Genomic DNA, 10,189 nt, shown 5'->3' on the forward strand with positions numbered 1-10,189 from the left:
GTAATGTAGATAAGCAGTTGGCGCGAAACAATTTGTAAAATATGCGAATTATAAGAGTATAAACCAATAAAACGGTTCTCTCTTCATGTCAGCCTCCCTGTCCCCTGCTAATGCAGGTGGCGATGGAAATTGGTTCGACATGAAGAGAGACTACCAATTTAGTTCGCAAGACGAACACAACAGAAACAACATCCCGCACATTTCCCTCGCACCAACAAGAGAGAACTCCATCCAGATGTGCACCATAGCTGCAAAAATAAAAAACCATCAAACAATAAACATTGGTGCGATCTATTGTCCACCTGCACAAGAATGGATTGATAAACAATTTAAACAGGTATTTGACTCTCTGGGTAGCAGATTTATCGTAGCTGGGGATTGGAACGCCAAAAGCCAGTGGTGGGGCAATGCAAGATCGTGTAGAAGACGGGCTGCACTTCTGAAATGCATCCAGGAAAACGACCAAAGCATACTGGCCACTGGATCCCCCACCCATTTCCCTTCAAATCGACGACATATGCCGTCTGCTATAGACTTTGCGGTTTATAAGGGTATTAGACACAATTTAATTCACATTGAAACATCATATGACTTAGGTTCAGATCACAACATGCAAATCATTAAACTCCTCCTGAGACCTGAATATGGAAAAAAGAAGATACTATTACCAAAAAATGCAAATATCAGAAGATTTCAAGCTCACCTAGAACAGCGAATCCATCTGGAGACTGAACTTCACAACGGCGACTACATAGATGATGCAGTGGCTATCCTTGAAAAGAACATTTACATTGCAGCTGAATTGGCTTCGCAAACCTCAAGTAACCAGCACACAGTGTACGGACCGCAAAACTTTCATCTTGACTCGCAAACGCTGAAAGCGATCAAGATCAAAAGAATTCTCTGCAAAATCAACCAAAAAGATAGGTGCTCCAACCCCCTCATTGCACGCACTATCAATCAGCTGACTAACAGAATAAGTAACGGATTAAGCTACAAACGACCAAACTGATAGGTACAGCATGCAGAAACTATGGCGGCTCACCAACACAATCAAGAGACAGCCCATTCCAAATCTGCCAGTCAGAAGGCACGTGGCGGAAGGGCAGCAAGCTACGGTGCAAAACTACGGAGGAAAAAGCTGAGGCCTTTGCGCAGCACCTGGAAGCACGTTTCACGCCAAAGATCACGGCAGCCCTAGAAGACAGAGAAGAAATTAACGCAGTATTACAAGAAAACGGTCCAGATGAAGCTGCTCAAATAATCAGACCTGTGACCATCCAGGAACTCAAATCGGAAATTAAGAAGCTCAAGACGAAAAAGGCACCCGGTCTCGACAGTATCGACAATCGCGTCATCTCTGCCAACATCCGCCATCGAGTATCTGCTGTTGATATGCAACTCGGCTCTGCAGTTCGGCCACTTCCGAAAGTCCTGGAAATGCGCAAAAATCTCTATGTTAAGGAAACCAGGAAAGCCGAGTGATAGGCTTGAGTCCTACAGACCCATCACCCAGCTTACAGGCTTCTCCAAAATCCTTGAACGCCTCATCCTCAAGCGACTCTTTGAAGAAGAAAGCTTTGCCATGGCTATTCCAAACCATCAATTTGGCTTCAGAAGTTAGCACTCAGCGGAACAGCAAATCGGACGAGTCACGCAATTTATCCTCAGATCCTACGAAGCGCAGCGGCATTGCAGTGCTGTGTACATGGATATCCAGGAAGCTTTTGATAGAGTCTGGCATCAGGATCTTCTCTGCAAAGTTAAAACGATAATACCTGACAATTTATACATTCTACTCACCAGCTATCTCTCGGACAGAAGCTTCCATGTCGTCTGCTGTAACATCACCTCAAGCCTAAAGCACATAACCGCTGGAGTGCCGCAAGGAAGCGTACTTGGCCCAGTGCTCTATAATATTTACACTGCCGACATGCCGCAGCCACCAAGACACGCAAACTCAACACAAATGATAGCAACGTACGCTGATGACGCAGTATACCTCGTATCTGCCCTAAGTCCAAAACAAGCCAACGAAAATGTGTAGCGGCTCCTGGCTGATGCATTATCATGGTCTAAGAAATGGGGAATAACCATCAGTCTTGCAAAAACTACTCATGTTCTACACACTCTCTCACCTGAGCAGCAACACACTCCAGTTCCAAGGTTAGCCGGGCAACTCCTGGCCAAAAAATCCGTCATGCCATACCTGGGAATACATATGGATACGAAACTCAATTTCAATAAGCATGTAGCGGCTATTGTCACTAAAACAAGGGCCCGGATCAAAAAGCTCGACTGGATCATCGGCAGAAACAGTAAACTCCCACTACCTCCAAAGGTCCTCCTCTATAAGCAGCTGATTGCCCCAATATGGCAGTATGCCTTGCCAGTCTGGGGGCCACTGACTTCAAGCATGCAAATGGCCAAGCTCCAGATGATCCAAAGCAAAGCTCTCAGAGCAATGACAAATGCTCCCCGGTATGTGAGCAACAACGCACTGCATGCGGATCTCCAAGTAGCAACTGTGGAAGAAGTTTATAACAGACTCTGCAGGAACTGCTACACTCGGCTAATGCAGCACACAAATTTACTTGCCTGTGAGATCGCAACGCACCCATACATTCCAAGAAGGCTGGCCAGGCCAAGGTATGCCGCAATGATAGAAGAGCACAATCCAAACAGCAACAGAAGCCTGACAGCCATCCAAACAATACTGTTCCAAGTCAGACGCGAGAACTGGCTGCGCAATCCATTTGCAACACACAATATGGAAATCAGCCGCAGTAGCGCTAATGCAGCTGCTACGCAGGCAAATGACGGCCCCAGCAGAGAACCTGATGATGGACGGCGGCAGCTCCAGAATCCAGATGATGGCGGCGGCTGAAAAGAAACTAAAAACCTTTTTATTCTTCCACAGATACGAAGCCACTTCACCTGCACAGAAATTGGTAATCCACATCCAGAATGACGATGCACTGGACCTCGGCCAGCTTCAGCCCTGTTGATGCTGTCCTGCAGTCACAGTTTAGCGCCGACACTGGCAAGGATTCCACTTCGCAGCCGACGACGAGACCAATAGGCGTAATGATGTTCTTCACGGCTGCATACTCCACCTGAAATAATTAAAAACAAAAACAATGTAAACAAAGTAGCAATAAGTTTAGTGTTACCCTGGCATTTAGCCAAATTATCGATAGCTACTAAAAAAAAATAAATACCAAGTAAGCCAATACCGTAAGAAATGTTACCCTGCCAATTTACAGCCACTTCTGCAACTACATGTAATGTAGATAAGCAGTTAGCGCGAAACAATTTGTAAAATATGCTAATTATAAGAGTATAAACAAATAAAACGGTTCTCTCTTCATGTCAGCCTCCCTGCCCCTGCTAATGCAGGTGGCGATGGAAATTGGTTCGACATGAAGAGAGACTACCAATTGTAGCAAGGTAATAATTAGTGAGGCATTCAACTAGTATTTAAAATAGCATACAGCGCGCATTGGTATTTACCGCACCATCGATACACTCGGCGGGAAATACCAATAGTGAGATATCGGATAAGAAACATCGATAAGAGAGTAAGTTCACTTTGTAAATGGCGATTGTGAGAGACGGACGCGCAGCTAATAAAAAAGAGTTATATCAAATCGCCGGGCTTGTGTTTTTATACCTAAACAGTTCACTCACGCACCGATATTGGTCACTACAATTCCTGGGTTAGACGGCCTACACAATTTAGTTCGCAAGACGAACACAACAGAAACAACATCCCGCACATTTCCCTCGCACCAACAAGAGAGGACTCCATCCAGATGTGCACCATAGCTGCAAAAATAAAAAACCATCAAACAATAAACATTGGTGCGATCTATTGTTCACCTGCACACGAATGGATTGATACACAATTTAAACAGGTATTTGACTCTCTGGGTAGCAGATTTATCGTAGCTGGGGATTGGAACGCCAAAAGCCAGTGGTGGGGCAATCCAAGATCGTGTAGAAGAGGGGATGCACTTCTGAAATGCATCCAGGAAAACGACCAAAGCATACTGACCACTGGATCCCCCACCCATGCCGTCTGCTATAGACTTTGCGGTTTATAAGGGTATTAGACACAATTTAATTCATATTAAAACATCATATGACTTAGGTTCAGATCACAACATGCAAATCATTAAACTCCTCCTGAGACCTGAATATGGAAAAAAGAAGATACTATTACCGAAAAATGCAAATATCAGAAGATTTCAAGCTCACCTAGAACAGCGAATCCATCTGGAGACTGAACTTCACAACGGCGACTACATAGATGATGCAGTGGCTATCCTTGAAAAGAACATTTACATTGCAGCTGAATTGGCTTCGCAAACCTCAAGTAACCAGCACACAGTGTACGGACCGCAAAACTTTCATCTTGACTCGCAAACGCTGAAAGCGATCAAGATCAAAAGAATTCTCTGCAAAATCAACCAAAAAGATAGGTGCTCCAACCCCCTCATTGCACGCACTATCAATCAGCTGACTAACAGAATAAGTAACGGATCAAGCTACAAACGACCAAACTGATAGGTACAGCATGCAGAAACTATGGCGGCTCACCAACACAATCAAGAGACAGCCCATTCCAAATCTGCCAGTCAGAAGGCACGTGGCGGAAGGGCAGCAAGCTACGGTGCAAAACTACGGAGGAAAAAGCTGAGGCCTTTGCGCAGCACCTGGAAGCACGTTTCACGCCAAAGATCACGGCAGCCCTAGAAGACAGAGAAGAAATTAACGCAGTATTACAAGAAAACGGTCCAGATGAAGCTGCTCAAATAATCAGACCTGTGACCATCCAGGAACTCAAATCGGAAATTAAGAAGCTCAAGACGAAAAAGGCACCCGGTCTCGACAGTATCGACAATCGCGTCATCTCTGCCAACATCCGCCATCGAGTATCTGCTGTTGATATGCAACTCGGCTCTGCAGTTCGGCCACTTCCGAAAGTCCTGGAAATGCGCAAAAATCTCTATGTTAAGGAAACCAGGAAAGCCGAGTGATAGGCTTGAGTCCTACAGACCCATCACCCAGCTTACAGGCTTCTCCAAAATCCTTGAACGCCTCATCCTCAAGCGACTCTTTGAAGAAGAAAGCTTTGCCATGGCTATTCCAAACCATCAATTTGGCTTCAGAAGTTAGCACTCAGCGGAACAGCAAATCGGACGAGTCACGCAATTTATCCTCAGATCCTACGAAGCGCAGCGGCATTGCAGTGCTGTGTACATGGATATCCAGGAAGCTTTTGATAGAGTCTGGCATCAGGATCTTCTCTGCAAAGTTAAAACGATAATACCTGACAATTTATACATTCTACTCACCAGCTATCTCTCAGACAGAAGCTTCAAAGTCGTCTGCTGTAGCAACATCACCTCAAGCCTAAAGCACATAACCGCTGGAGTGCCGCAAGGAAGCGTACTTGGCCCAGTGCTCTATAATCTTTACACTGCCGACATGCCGCAGCCACCAAGACACGCAAACTCAACCCAAATGATAGCAACGTACGCTGATGACGCAGTATACCTCGTATCTGCCCTAAGTCCAAAACAAGCCAACGAAAATGTGGAGCGGCACCTGGCTGATGCATTATCATGGTCTAAGAAATGGGGAATAACCATCAGTCTTGCAAAAACTACTCATGTTCTACACACTCTCTCACCTGAGCAGCAACACACTCCAGTTCCAAGGTTAGCCGGGCAACTCCTGGCCAAAAAATCCGTCATGCCATACCTGGGAATACATATGGATACGAAACTCAATTTCAATAAGCATGTAGCGGCTATTGTCACTAAAACAAGGGCCCGGATCAAAAAACACGACTGGATCATCGGCAGAAACAGTAAACTCCCACTAACTCCAAAGGTCCTCCTCTATAAGCAGCTGATTGCCCCAATATGGCAGTATGCCTTGCCAGTCTGGGGGCCACTGACTTCAAGCATGCAAATGGCCAAGCTCCAGACGATCCAAAGCAAAGCTCTCAGAGCAATGACAAATGCTCCCCGGTATGTGAGCAGCAACGCACTGCATGCGGATCTCCAAGTAGCAACTGTGGAAGAAGTTTATAACAGACTCTGCAGGAACTGCTACACTCGGCTAATGCAGCACACAAATTTACTTGCCTGTGAGATCGCGTCATTAAGTCTCTGCCAACATCCGCCATCGAGTATCTGCTGTTGATATGCAACTCGGCTCTGCAGTTCGGCCACTTCCCAAAGTCCTGGAAAGCCGAGTGATAGGCTTGAGTCCTACAGACCCATCAGCCAGCTTACAGGCTTCTCCAAAATCTTTGAACGCCTCATCCTCAAGCGACTCTTTGAAGAAGAAAGCTTTGCCATGACTATTCCAAACCATCAATTTGGCTTTAGAAGTCAGCACTCAGCGGAACAGCAAATCGGACGAGTCACGCAATTTATCCTCAGATCCTACGAAGCGCAGCGGCATTGCAGTGCTGTGTACATGGATATCCAGGAAGCTTTTGATAGAGTCTGGCATCAGGGTCTTCTCTGCAAAGTTAAAACGATAGTACCTGACAATTTATACATTCTACTCACCAGCTATCTCTCAGACAGAAGCTTCAAAGTCGTCTGCTGTAGCAACATCACCTCAAGCCTAAAGCACATAACCGCTGGAGTGCCGCAAGGAAGCGTACTTGGCCCAGTGCTCTATAATCTTTACACTGCCGACATGCCGCAGCCACCAAGACACGCAAACTCAACCCAAATGATAGCAACGTACGCTGATGACGCAGTATACCTCGTATCTGCCCTAAGTCCAAAACAAGCCAACGAAAATGTGGAGCGGCACCTGGCTGATGCATTATCATGGTCTAAGAAATGGGGAATAACCATCAGTCTTGCAAAAACTGCTCATGTTCTACACACTCTCTCACCTGTGCAGCAACACACTCCAGCTCCAAGGTTAGCCGGGCAACTCCTGGCCAAAAAATCCGTCATGCCATACCTGGGAATACATATGGATACGAAGCTCAATTTCAATAAGCATGTAGCGGCTATAGTCACTAAAACAAGGGCCCGGATCAAAAAGCTCGACTGGATCATCGGCAGAAACAGTAAACTCCCACTACCTCCAAAGGTCCTCCTCTATAAGCAGCTGATTGCCCCAATATGGCAGTATGCCTTGCCAGTCTGGGGGCCACTGACTTCAAGCATGCAAATGGCCAAGCTCCAGACGATCCAAAGCAAAGCTCTCAGAGCAATGTCAAATGCTCCCCGGTATGTGAGCAACAACGCAATGCATGCGGATCTCCAAGTAGCAACTGTGGAAGAAGTTTATAACAGACTCTGCAGGAACTGCTACACTCGGCTAATGCAGCACACAAATTCCGAGAAGGCTGGCCAGGCCAAGGCATGCCGCAATGATAGAAGAGCACAATCCAAACAGCAACAGAAGCCTGACAGCCTGCAAATGACGGCCCCAGCAGAGAACCTGATGATGGACGGCGGCAGCTCCAGAATCCAGATGATGGCGGCGGCTGAAAAGAAACTAAAAACCTTTTTATTCTTCCACAGATACGAAGCCACTTCACCTTCACAGAAATTGGTAATCCACATCCAGAATGACGATGCACTGGACCTCGGCCGGCTTCAGCCCTGTTGATGCTGCCCTGCAGTCACAGTTTAGCGCCGACACTCGCAAGGATTCCACTTCGCAAACGACAACGAGACCAATAGGCGTAATGATGTTCTTCACGGCTGCATACTTCACCTGAAATAATTAAAAACAAAAACAATGTAAACAAAGTAGCAATAAGTTTAGTGTTACCCTGGCATTTTGACAAATTATCGATAGCTACTAAAAAAAATATATACCAAATAAGCCAATACCGTAAGAAATGTTACCCTGCCAATTTACAGCCACTTCTGCAACTACATGTAATGTAGATAAGCAGTTGGCGCGAAACAATTTGTAAAATATGCTAATTATAAGAGTATAAACAAATAAAACGGTTCTCTCTTCATGTCAGCCTCCCTGCCCCCTGCTAATGCAGGTGGCGATGGAAATTGGTTCGACATGAAGAGAGACTACCAATTTAGTTCGCAAGACGAACACAACAGAAACAACATCCCGCACATTTCCCTCGCACCAACAAGAGAGAACTCCATCCAGATGTGCACCATAGCTGCAAAAATAAAAAACCATCAAACAATAAACATTGGTGCGATCTATTGTCCACCTGCACACGAATGGATTGATACACAATTTAAACATGTATTTGGCTCTCTGGGTAGCAGATTTATCGTAGCTGGGGATTGGAACGCCAAAAGCCAGTGGTGGGGCAATGCAAGATCGTGTAGAAGAGGGGCTGCACTTCTGAAATGCATCCAGGAAAACGACCAAAGCATACTGACCACTGGATCCCCCACCCATTTCCCTTCAAATCGACGACATATGCCGTCTGCTATAGACTTTGCGGTTTATAAGGGTATTAGACACAATTTAATTCACATTGAAACATCATATGACTTAGGTTCAGATCACAACATGCAAATCATTAAACTCCTCCTGAGACCTGAATATGGAAAAAAGAAGATACTATTACCAAAAAATGCAAATATCAGAAGATTTCAAGCTCACCTAGAACAGCGAATCCATCTGGAGACTGAACTTCACAAGGGCGACGACATAGATGATGCAGTGGCTATCCTTGAAAAGAACATTTACATTGCAGGTGAATTGGCTTCGCAAACCTCAAGTAACCAGCACACAGTGTACGGACCGCAAAACTTTCATCTTGACTCGCAAACGCTGAAAGCGATCATGATCAAAAGAACTCTCTGCAAAATCAACCAAAAAGATAGGTGCTCCAACCCCCTCATTGCACGCACTATCAATCAGCTGACTAACAGAATACGTAAACGGATCAAGCTACAAAAAGACAAACAAATGAACAGACTGCTACACGACATCGACCCAACTGATAGGTACAGCATGCAGAAACTATGGCGGCTCACCAACACAATCAAGAGACAGCCCATTCCAAATCTGCCAGTCAGAAGGCACGTGGCGGAAGGGCAGCAAGCTCCTGCTGAGCCTTGGTGCAAAACTACGAAGGAAAAAGCTGAGGCCTTTGCACAGCAACTGGAAGCCCTAGAAGACAGAGAAGAAGTTAACGAAGTATTACAAGAAAACGGTCCAGATGAAGCTGCACAAATAATCAGACCTGTGACCATCCAGAAACTCAAATCGGAAATTAAGAAGCTCAAGACGAAAAAGGCACCCGGTTTCGACAGTATCGACAGTATCGACATTATCGACAATCGCGTCATTAAATCTCTGCCAACATCCGCCATCGAGTATCTGCTGTTGATATGAAACTCGGCTCTGCAGTTCGGCCACTTCCCAAAGTCCTGGAAATGCGCAAAAATCTCTATGTTAAGGAAACCAGGAAAGCCGAGTGATAGGCTTGAGTCCTACAGACCCATCAGCCAGCTTACAGGCTTCTCCAAAATCCTTGAACACCTCATCCTCAAGCGACTCTTTGAAGAAGAAAGCTTCGCCATGACTATTCCAAACCATCAATTTGGCTTCAGAAGTCAGCACTCAGCGGAACAGCAAATCGGACGAGTCACGCAATTTATCCTCAGATCCTACGAAGCGCAGCGGCATTGCAGTACTGTGTACATGGATATCCAGGAAGCTTTTGATAGAGTCTGGCATCAGGGTCTTCTCTGCAAAGTTAAAACGATAATACCTGACAATTTATACATTCTACTCACCAGCTATCTCTCAGACAGAAGCTTCAAAGTCGTCTGCTGTAACAACATCACCTCAAGCCTAAAGCACATAACCGCTGGAGTGCCGCAAGGAAGCGTACTTGGCCCAGTGCTCTATAATCTTTACACTGCCGACATGCCGCAGCCACCAAGACACGCAAACTCAACCCAAATGCTAGCAGCGTACGCTGATGACGCAGTATACCTCGTATCTGCCCTAAGTCCAAAACAAGCCAACGAAAATGTGGAGCGGCTCCTGGCTGATGCATTGTCATGGTCTAAAAAATGGGGAATAACCATCAGTCTGGCAAAAACTGCTCATGTTCTACACACTCTCTCACCTGTGCAGCAACACACTCCAGCTCCAAGGTTAGCCGGGTAACTCCTGGCCAAAAAATCCGTCATGCCATACCTGG

Source organism: Drosophila persimilis, unplaced genomic scaffold (assembly GCF_003286085.1).
Source record: "Drosophila persimilis strain 14011-0111.01,24,50 unplaced genomic scaffold, DperRS2 tig00001487-arrow-arrow-pilon, whole genome shotgun sequence".
Taxonomy (NCBI): Eukaryota; Metazoa; Arthropoda; class Insecta; order Diptera; family Drosophilidae; genus Drosophila; species Drosophila persimilis.